This window comes from Rutidosis leptorrhynchoides, chromosome 8 (genome assembly GCF_046630445.1).
Source record: "Rutidosis leptorrhynchoides isolate AG116_Rl617_1_P2 chromosome 8, CSIRO_AGI_Rlap_v1, whole genome shotgun sequence".
In the NCBI taxonomy this organism is placed as follows: domain Eukaryota; kingdom Viridiplantae; phylum Streptophyta; class Magnoliopsida; order Asterales; family Asteraceae; genus Rutidosis; species Rutidosis leptorrhynchoides.
Window position 1 is genome coordinate 182,009,512 of NC_092340.1, and position 11,071 is coordinate 182,020,582.

The 11,071-nt window shown below is 33.3% G+C and overlaps 1 pseudogene; it reads right to left on the reverse strand.

Annotated features, from left to right (window-relative positions):
- Window positions 1-6,158: 6,158 nt before the first annotated feature.
- LOC139863961 (uncharacterized) lies at window positions 6,159-7,446 on the reverse strand (annotated as a pseudogene).
- Between the last annotated feature and the right edge of the window lie 3,625 nt (window positions 7,447-11,071).

The following is an 11,071-nucleotide window of genomic DNA, read 5'->3' on the forward strand; positions in this document are numbered from 1 at the left end:
TAAAATCTAATATTTTTGGGATGCGAATACATGCAGGTTTTATAAATGATTTATAAAATAGACACAAGTACGTGAAACTACATTCTATGGTTGAATTATCGAAATCGAATATGCCCCTTTTTATTAAGTCTGGTAATCTAAGAATTAGGGAACAGACACCCTAATTGATGCGAATCCTAAAGATAGATCTATTGGGCCTAACAAACCCCATCCAAAGTACCGGATGCTTTAGTACATCGAAATTTATATCATATCCGAAGGGTGTCCCGAAATGATGGGGATATTCTTATATATGCATCTTGTTAATGTCGGTTACCAGGTGTTCACCATATGAATGATTTTTATCTCTATGTATGGGATGTTTATTGAAATATGAAATCTTGTGGTCTATTGTTACGATTTGATATATATAGGTTAAACCTATAACTCACCAACATTTTTGTTGACGTTTAAAGCATGTTTATTCTCAGGTGAATACTAAGAGCTTCCGCTGTTGCATACTAAAATAAGGACAAGATTTGGAGTCCATGTTTGTATGATATTATGTAAAAACTGCATTCAAGAAACTGATTTCGATGTAACATATTTGTATTGTAAACCATTATGTAATGGTCGTGTGTAAACAGGATATTTTAGATTATCATTATTTGATAATCTACGTTAAGCTTTTTAAACCTTTATTTATGAAATAAAGGTTATGGTTTGTTTTGAAATGAATGCAGTCTTTGAAAAACGTCTCATATAGAGGTCAAAACCTCGCAACGAAATCAATTAATATGGAACGTTTTTAATCAATAAGAACGGGACATTTCAACATCCTCTCAACAACTTTTCGAATCTTTTCCATGCCTCATATAGAGTTTCATTTGGCTTTTGCGTGAACGTAACAATTTCTCCTTGAAGTCTCACAGCTTTAGATGCCGGAAAGAATTGTTTAAGAAATTTTTCAACTAAAACATCCCATGTGTCAATCGCTCCTTCAGGTAACGATTCTAACCAATCTTTGGCTTCTTCTTTTAAAGTCCAGGGAAATAACATGAGATAGATCTGTTCATCCTCAACTTCTCTGATTTTGAATAGAGTACAGATCCTATTAAAGGTTTGAAGATGTTCGTTTGGATCTTCTTTTGGCGTACCACTATATTGGCATTGATTAGTTACCATGTGTAGGATTTGTCCCTTTATTTCATAATCTGGCGCATTAATGTCTGGCTTAATAATGGCGTGACCTTGGCCAGTGTGTGTGGCTCTCATTCGGTCTTCCATACTTAGAGGTTCCGTTACTTTCATAATTGAATTTGTTGAATCTGAATCACTAGAGGATTCTGATTTAATGGTTTATGGTTCAGGAGTAATGGTTAGTGGTTCTGGATCTTGGAATTGTCCTTGAATATCCTCTGGGTTTTCAATTTTGAAGTCGGGTTCAAAAAACGGATTATCGGGATTTTGAGTTGGAGTACTTGTTTGACTAGATGATGATTCTAAAAAAAATCAACGGCGATAATATTGGCTAGATGTCTTGATCGAGTTACAGGTGGTGAACGTATGAAAGGTTGTAAACGTTTTGCTCGGTGCATTCACTGAATATCCTATTAGTTATAAAAGATAAAAATTATATAAGCTATCAAATTAATAGACTTTTCTGATTTTGTTCACGTTTCGAATAACCAATAGATGCAGCAGGTAGCCAGGACCCTTTAAATCGGAAGCCCACAACTCGCCACTAACAAATCCAACTATTACTACGAACCAGAAAATTTTGGATGTCTATCAATTTAACCGCTTAAAATAATTTTTCGTTTTGAAATTTTAGAGAAGAAATAGAAAATTCTATGTCATAAAAACTAGAGTGTCGAGAAATAAGAAAGAAAAATAACGCGTTGAAAAACGTCAAAAAATAAATGTCGAAAAATAATAATAAGAAAGTAAAATGTCGAAACTTAAAAGTCTAAAAATTAAAAATTAAAAGTTGCGTCTAAAGGATTTAAAGCTTAAAAGGAATTCTATATCCAAAAATGGCAATTACTTAAAAGGCACTAAAATTTATTTAAAACTAAGGCGATAAGCGATGTCATAAGATTCTAAAGCGCCTAAATCATAATCTAAAGAGAAAGCACTTAAGGGAATTTACGGCAAAGCCTAAAAATCTAAAAATCTACGGCAAATCTATAACTACGTAATTAATATGAATTACGAATTAAACGATAAATAAGAAAAATACAAAATACAAAATTAAACTAAATTGATAAAAATACAATTTTACAAAAATATTATTTTTATATTATTATTTTATAAAAGTATTAACTTATAATTAATAAAACTAATGAAAAACTTAAAAATACAAATTAAATAAAACTAAAACTAATTATTATTACATATAAACCCTAATTACTAATTAATTAATAATAATAATTAATAAATCTTAACCCTAATCCGTACCAGCAAGGTTTCAGGCGTGTCAGACAGAGCCATGCGATCGCATGGGTATTGGGCTTCTGGCTCATGCGATCGCATGGCCCAAGAATCCAGAAAACATTCAGGCTTTGATCAGGCTCGACCCAGTTTCCTATTTATTAAATATTTATTTATTTATTTGTTTTTTTTAAAATATTACAAAATATTTATAAAATTTAGAATAAACTTATATTTTAAAATCTAAAAATAAAAATACTTTTTAATTATATAAATAAAGTCTTAAATATATATATATATATATATATATATATATATATATATATATATATATATATATATATATATATATATATATATATATATATATATATATATATATATATATATATATTTATTTTTTATTTTTAATACTTATTATAATTACAAAATATTTTTATGAAATAAGAAATAATATATTTTTACAAAAATATAGTTTTACTAAAATATAGCGTAAAAATATAGCGTTTCGCCGGTTCCCCGGCAGCGGCGCCAAAAATACTTGGTGTTATGCGAGGTGTATACGAAATAGTTATTATTTTTACTACCAAATACTATTAAAAACGATACAATTTTACACAAGTTATTTATTTATTTATAGAGTGGATATACCTAAACCTTGCTATAACACTATAGGCAGTATACCTAATCGTAGAGTAGTGTAGTTTTTAGTAAGTCCGGTTCATTTCACAGGGAGCTACCTGAGTTTAACGCTATATTTTTAACAACTATATTTATAATATATATATATATATATATATATATAGGTGTAGTAATAATATTATATAAAGGGGGGTTTTTACCGTTTAATGACCGGTTTGTCGATTTTATATTTTAAACGTAAAGATAAATGACGATAATCAAAATGCGTAAAATAAATAACAATATTTAAAATGACAATAAATAAATGACAGTAAATAAAAGTATGATGAGATATAAAATAAAACAATTATGCTTATTTAAACTTCCGTAATCGTGATGTTTGACGTTTTGATTTTAATTTATTGCTCTTGGGTTAATTGTCCTTTGTCCTGGTTTATTTGATACCTATCTAGTTTTTGTCCATAATAGTCCATCGGTCATAATTATAAAATGCTCGTCAAATTAACCTTATTTCTGAAGTCAAATATTTCAACTAATTAGGGACTTGAACTGTAACAAGGTCTTAATACTTTGTTAATAATTACACCAGGTTATCGACTGCATGTAATTCAAGGTTTTAATACTTTGTTAACAATTACACCAATTACCATTGTATGTAATCCACCCCTGTTTTAATTAGTCCATAATACATTAATTTATTCACTTGGCCATAATGAATAATAAATTACCCAATCCAATTGATTAAATTAAATGATTGTAACAGATGTCGTATAAACGTCACTAAATAGAACATTCATAATCATTTAATAATTATTAGATTAACTAATTTTAAGATAGGTTCGACAGATTCCAGCGAGTTGTCATTCGTTATTAGACAATACCCCCTATCTATTAATAGTCCATAGTCCAATATTCACAAGTGTCGGTCTTTTGTCCAAACCCAAATTATGGTACAAAATCTAATAACCCCGTTTTAATATTTAGTCTAACATCACGATTACTTGGGCTCAAATAAGCATAATAATAACTTACTTACGAGACATTAAATTAAAAAGGAAGAACATAGCTTACAGTGGTGATTAATCGCGTAGTGTTGCACGGACAAAATTTTGACTTAAAACTCGTAAAACATTCTTACAATAACCTTATTATTATTAACTTAAATTAAAATTAAAATTAAAATTATAAATATATATATTACATGTAAAGAGAAAGAAAGAAGAAAAGGTGTTTCAAACTCGCAGAAAACTGGCGAATTTATAGGACCTGGCCACCTTTTCCCTGCCATGCGATCGCATGGGATTAAGGCAGCCAGGCCATGCGATCGCATGGCCACCTGTATCAGGCCACCTACTTTTGTTTTCTTCTTGCCGACGTTTTATTTATATATATATATATATATATATATATATATATATATATATAATATATATAATTTATATTAATTATATATATATTATATTATATTATTGTGCATAGTTGACTTGTAATTTTAGCTCCGTTGCGTCGCGCGTTGATAGTTGGCTCAGGTCCCGGTTCCGGATTTTCGAACGTCCTTTCGTACGCGGAGATATCTTGTACTTTGCATTCCGCAACTCGTACTCTTGTCATTTTTAGACGTTTCTTATTAATAAATGGAATCACTTGAATTATATCTTGTTCATTTGAGCTTTTTGGTCATTTGCGTCTTCAAATCGTCATTTTCTTCTTTTGTCTTCGCACTTATTTATTTAAACGAATATTACATAAAAATAGAACAATTGCAACTAAAAGCTTTACATATTGGAAGGATATTGTGCCTAAATATATGTTTATTTGGAGCACTATCAGTTGTTAATCAGTGGTTTATGTTGTTTGGGTTGTATGTGAGTCTCGTTCAAATTACAAACTGGAAACAAAAATCGATAGCATATAGGTGATGGTGTTCTTGAGTAGTAATAGTTCTGGGTTTGTTATAGTTTGAAGGCGATGAATTATTTGATGAGGGTGATTGAGAATAAATCACTAAAAGTGATTGATTATGTACGTATGTATGTGTTCCTATATATGCATATGTAAAGTGAAGAAATTCTACTAGCAAACAAGTGGCTCTAGTGGGTGACAGAAAGTTAAAATAATATATAATAAGTGAAATGTGTAAAATATATTAGCAGCCCTCTAATTTGTTTATTTATACCGACAGTTCACGGAGTGTTATATCGTAGTCCGTTGTTAAATCAGTGGCGGATAAAAGTGTTCAGAAAAATCCTAAATTTTTAAATTAAATAGTTTTATTTATTTTGGTCATTATGGTATAAAATTCAATCATTAATTTATTAAATAAAAATTACATCAATTGTCCCTCTCAATTCTGGGTAAAATATAAAAAGTTTTAAAATTTAATAACTAGATCCTAAATACATTTTTAGTAAGCCTAGAATTTTGTAGAACTTATTTTCGAATCACCGTTTATTTTAAATTCATATAAGTTCGAATTTAACTTGCTTAATATCGATCGAATGACCATAGAGTGTTACTGTCATTTACTAAATAGATTCGAAATAACAAAATATATTTTTAATATACTTTATTTATATATAGATTTATTTTATTAATAAAATCATATATTATTTTATTTACATAATTAATTAACTCATATACTATTTTAAATTATATTTCCAGTTATTATATATATATATATATATATATATATATATATATATATATATATACACACACACACACATATCTATTTATAAATAGTTGTTCGTGAATCGTCGGGAATGGTCGAAGGTCAAACGATTATATGAAACAGTTCAAAAATTTTAAGACTCAACATTACAGACTTTGCTTATCGTGTCGGAAACATATAAAGATTAATTGTAAATTTGGTCGGAAATTTCTGGGTCGTCACAATTTGAAGCACTGGATACCCTTCACGCCATCTCATGATCTAGACCTACAGTTATCACTAGATCTCTTCTCGGCAAACCTTCCCCTTCCATGACCAACCATAGCAAACCCATGCTCAAAACGGTCATCGGATCTTCGTCTCTTATCCTGTGAACTGGGAAGAGAGGCAAGAAGAATAAGGGTCTTATCTTCTTCCTCCTTTAAACCTCAACTTATTCAAGTTGATTAACCAGACCATTAAACACATCCATGTGTTCAATAATATACCAATCGTCATCTGGCATCTCAAATGGCTCCACCTTAAATTGCATACCACCGTTTCTCGCCATCTCCAAACAAAAAACTATCAGAAACACCTGGATGCTCTGATACTACTTGTTATGACATTTTGCCTGACGCACCTACCCCAGCGGAAGCGAGGATATAATTTGTTTGAGACAAACTTGCGAGAAATAATAGAAAGCAAATAAAGTAACTGATAACATGACGATTTAATGTGGTTCGGCAAACCCTGCCTACGTCCACCCCAAGAGTCTCCTTTATTCTTATAATATAAGAGAACCTAGTACAAGAAAAAATACACTATGAGTTAAACCCAAACCCAAGCCCCTTAGATTTTAGTATAAAATCTAAGTTTCCCGTACACTCTTTTACACTCCTTACAAGAATAAAACTCTCAACCTCACAAAGAAAGGTTCCCGTTGATGTTACTGATCAACTCCCTATCTACTTTGTGATATCTTCACAAATAAACACACTATGTTGATAAACCCTATCAACTACGTTTTTCTCTCATTTGTGATACTTGATCCTCTCTCTGTGGATCACTTGATCGTTTCTTGGATGTGTTTCACCTTATGCAAGAGTACATATTTATACTTGAAAATATATGCGTACATGCTACACTAACTTGACATGTGAAAACCTTTTAGCCTACCTTGTAGCTTTGACTTTGAAATCTTCATGTGCATGTAAACATACGTATACAATAATCAATTTTCTTCTTCAAAAGTAGGCTACCAACTATTACCAAATAGTTAAACATATGCATTCCATGCAAATAGTATTCAACATAAATGATTGTCAATAATTTTGGACTACCGTCCAACACTCCTTATTCTTCAACTTCTCAATTCGTTGATTAAGCTGATCAACATGAACAACGAGCTTCGTAACAGAGTACAAGATCCAATAAAACATAAGTGCAGCAACAATAAGCAAAGCGTTACGTTGACTCTTCATGATTGATTTCTGATGACGTAAGTGTTCAGAAGGAAAACACGTTTGCGATTCACAGCTAGGTCTAGTTGCGTATTTCCAGTAAATGTCTGCTAATAGAAACAAACAAAATGGTACGACTGAAAGGAAGGGTTTAAGGAGACTAGTCATGACGGAAATTAGACCTTTGTGGAGTGAATTGAGGCTTGGAAGAGTTAGAAGTATGATCATTACGGCTTATGCTGCCGCTGCGTAACCTAGCACCACCCATTCTAACGCCATATTGATTCGATTGTGAAATTGGGTTTTTTTAAGCAGGTAGATAGATTGGGGATAAAGTAAAGGAGTGATGAGCGATCTGTAAATTATGTAATGGTGGACAAGCATATGTGACTCTCGAAGTCATAGATGCAACGTGGTTTATTCAATGACGTCATTATAATCGGGTCAAGATTGCCGGTTTGACCGGTTTAAAAAGTGAGAGATCGGGTTATACGATCCGCTCGATAGGGTCACATTGATTGTGGGGTCTCAGTTGGACCGGCCCGAACTTACCTGTTACTTTTGAAGGATTACTATAATCACATAAAAAACCACTTATTAATTCCCCCCAACTCAATTATCATATTTAGATGTTTTCTTTCTAAATTTAACTTAAATATTTTCATTTTTATTATATATTAGGGAAAAGTATATGAAAATGCATTGAACTTTCACCAAATTTTTATTGTATACATCCAACTTTGAAATTGTAACATCCCGTTTTTCCCATACATATTTAAAGGTACATACTTAATCGTAGTACGTTTATACCTCGTTAGTTTATGCGTGAATGTATATGTATATGTATAGATACAAATATATATATATACTTGAGAATGCATGCATGTGGAAGTTTATACATGGGTTTTTTTATGGTGCTAAGTCATGTGAGACGTAAATGTGAAGTTTAGACATATGTAGGAAGCGAGGAAGGGGCGTACAAGCCAAATATTTAATCGTTAAATTTGTTGTCGAGAAAACGATCAGGCGCAGGCCTTTGCCGCGCCGCAGAAGTCCTGGTCGCACCGCGGTATTCAACTGAAATCAAGGTCAGGAGGCCTGTTAAACAGGTCAAAATATCTTTGTATTGTCGCGCCGCGATGACCTCAGCCGCGCCGCGGCATCTCAAGCAAAACGAAGTCAGTAAGCATGCTAAGGAGGGTCAGTTTTTTCCTTTATGTTTCGCGCCGCGACAAATGGCGCCGCGCCGCTGCAGTTCTGCTGAACTGATTTCGGATTTAGCTCATTTTAAGTGATTTTAAGGGGTAAATTGGTAATTTGACGTATAGAGCTGATGGGAGCATTTAATCTCCACCACTTATCCATTTTTCTCATTTCTTTTCTATTTTCTTCCTCCATTTTACTCTCAAACATAAAAACCCATTTAAATTCAAGTGAGATTTGTGAATGAAGAATTGAGAGTTGATCTTTGGAGCAAGAATTAAAGTTGTTCTCCTTGTTCTTAGCTACAAGTGGATAGTGTTGGTAAGTCTTAATTCCCTGTTTTGAGTTTTAATTAGTTTATGCTAGGGTTTGGTTCATTTGGAACTTGTAAGACCCATTTGGGGGTAATATGGGTGGATTTTGGTTATGTTGATGAAAGGAAACCCTAAATAGCTATAATCTAGGGTTTGGTCTTATGATTTGAGATTGAAAGTTTTAAATGGTGTTTTTAGTCACTAATAGACTTGTAATTGAAGGAGGAATTGTAAATGGGTCATGTTTGACTAAAATTGTAAGTTTAAGTATTTAAAATGGGTCGAAAGAGTAATGTTGACCTAGTTTGGGCGAAATGGGTATGAATTACCCTAAGTTTGCGTTAGTAGACTTTAAATCAATAGCTTTAGTGATTTAATACGTGTCTTGGCCATTTATGGGCAGTTTTTGTGTAGTTGGGTTATTTAATGCGAATTGGGTCATAAAATACTCAAGTGTAAGCAATGTGGTTAGCTCCACTAGTTGTGTATTGAAAGTGTACTTAATGTATTAGGTACATTGCTTTGAAGTTCGGAAGTGCATAATCATCATCCTTGTATTAAGGTGAGTGGAATAATTATGCGTGTACGTATATAATGTATTTATTTGTGTAGTATGAATGTGGCATTGTCGCGGTGTTCAAGACACCACATTCTAAGTAACGAGTAGTATTGTCGCGGTGTTCAAGACACTACTCATTGTTTGATTGACATGTGGTATTGTCGCGGTGTTTAATACACCACATTGTCATGGGAGTGGATGCCGCGGTGTTCAAGGCACCACTCATTGTTTTGATTGACATGTGGAATCGTCGCGGTGTTCAAGATGCCACATTATCATGGGGGTGAGTTAGTCGCGGTGTTCAAGACATCACCCGGGGGATTAGTGATTACGCGGTGTTTTAGTAACACTAATGGATGTTATGAACTCCGACGGACTTTTACGAGTACCGTTCCCTTGTACGATTGGTTAACCATGGTTGTGTGAATTCGTATCTAGCATAATTAAATTGTGAACTATATGCTATTGTGGTTGCTAGCTTCTTGTGAATTGTAGATACTAGTTTATGCATGATGTTTGCATGATTATCGAATTGCTAGCTTGTAAACGGTATTGTGTAAGTGATTGCAAGTAAGTAGGTTATATATGAATATGTATAATTATTGCATTCACTAAGCTATTAGCTTACCCCTCTCGTTGTTTATCTTTTTAGATGCAGGTGCGGATAGGGGAAAAGGGATTGTTGGGCACTAGGTGTCCTTTGATAATGTTTCGTTGGAGCTTTTGGAAGTTGGCCTAGCGTTTTGGGTAGTTTAGCCCTAAACCATGCTCGAAGTGTTGTTTGGATTAAAACTATCGTTTTTGGATAGGTCAAACTTGTATCACATTTATTAATGGCCTCGTGCCTTTTGTAAACACTAAACTTGTTGTATGTTTTAACGAAACGTGTGGAATGGTTTACATATTTAATTAGCGCGTAAATGCGTATTAAAAAATAATATTTTTATCGTATGGAACACGGGAAGGGTTGTTTCAAGTGGTATCAGAGCATGGTATAAGGGATTTAGGTGACTTGAGATAGGTGCCTAGACTTAGACTTTATTGTGTGTGCGCTTTATGCGAGACTTGTAGGACTTCGGGTCGGATCGGGAATTGTTAGTGCATCGGTTTATGTGAACTAACCTTGCGCTAATTGTTTTGTTTTGTAGTTAAAATCATTAAGCCAGATAAACGTTGTACTAACGAGTTAATGCGACGTGCTAGCGTAGCAATGACTAGGTACCATTGTTACGGGTGCAAATCGTGTCAAACAAGCGATGTACGATGATTGTTGAGCAAGATGGGGTAGTGTGGTGTATATGTATATATATATATATACATACGTGTTATGTCTTTTTGTTTCGTTGTTTAAACTATTTCATTTCTTAAGAATGAAGACGGAAGATGGGTACGGAACGGAAGAGCCTACTCATGAAAGGAAGAACGAGTTAACGGTAATGATTGAAGCCGCGATTGAACAATGTGTCTCGGGTTTCGCCAATGGAGTTAGTCAAGTAGTCAAGGAGTCAATCGAAGGACGAGTAACCGAGATGGTCCGAGACCAAGTGACTAAGGTTGTAAGGGAAGAGTTTGAGAAGAGGTTCTCCAAACCTCAAGGTAGTGGTGAAGAAGAAGTACTTGCAAGGATAGACCCACATGGTGCTCCTGGAAATAGGAAGAGAGGTACGTCTGAAGGCGTCAGGAATGTGAAAAAGAAGAGTAAGGGAGGTTACACATCTAAATGTTTCAATTGTGGTGTTAGGGGCCATAAGATATGGGAGTGCACTTTGCTGAGGAGTGATAACGGAATGTGCTACCATTATCATAAAGAGGGGCACTGAAGGTCGGA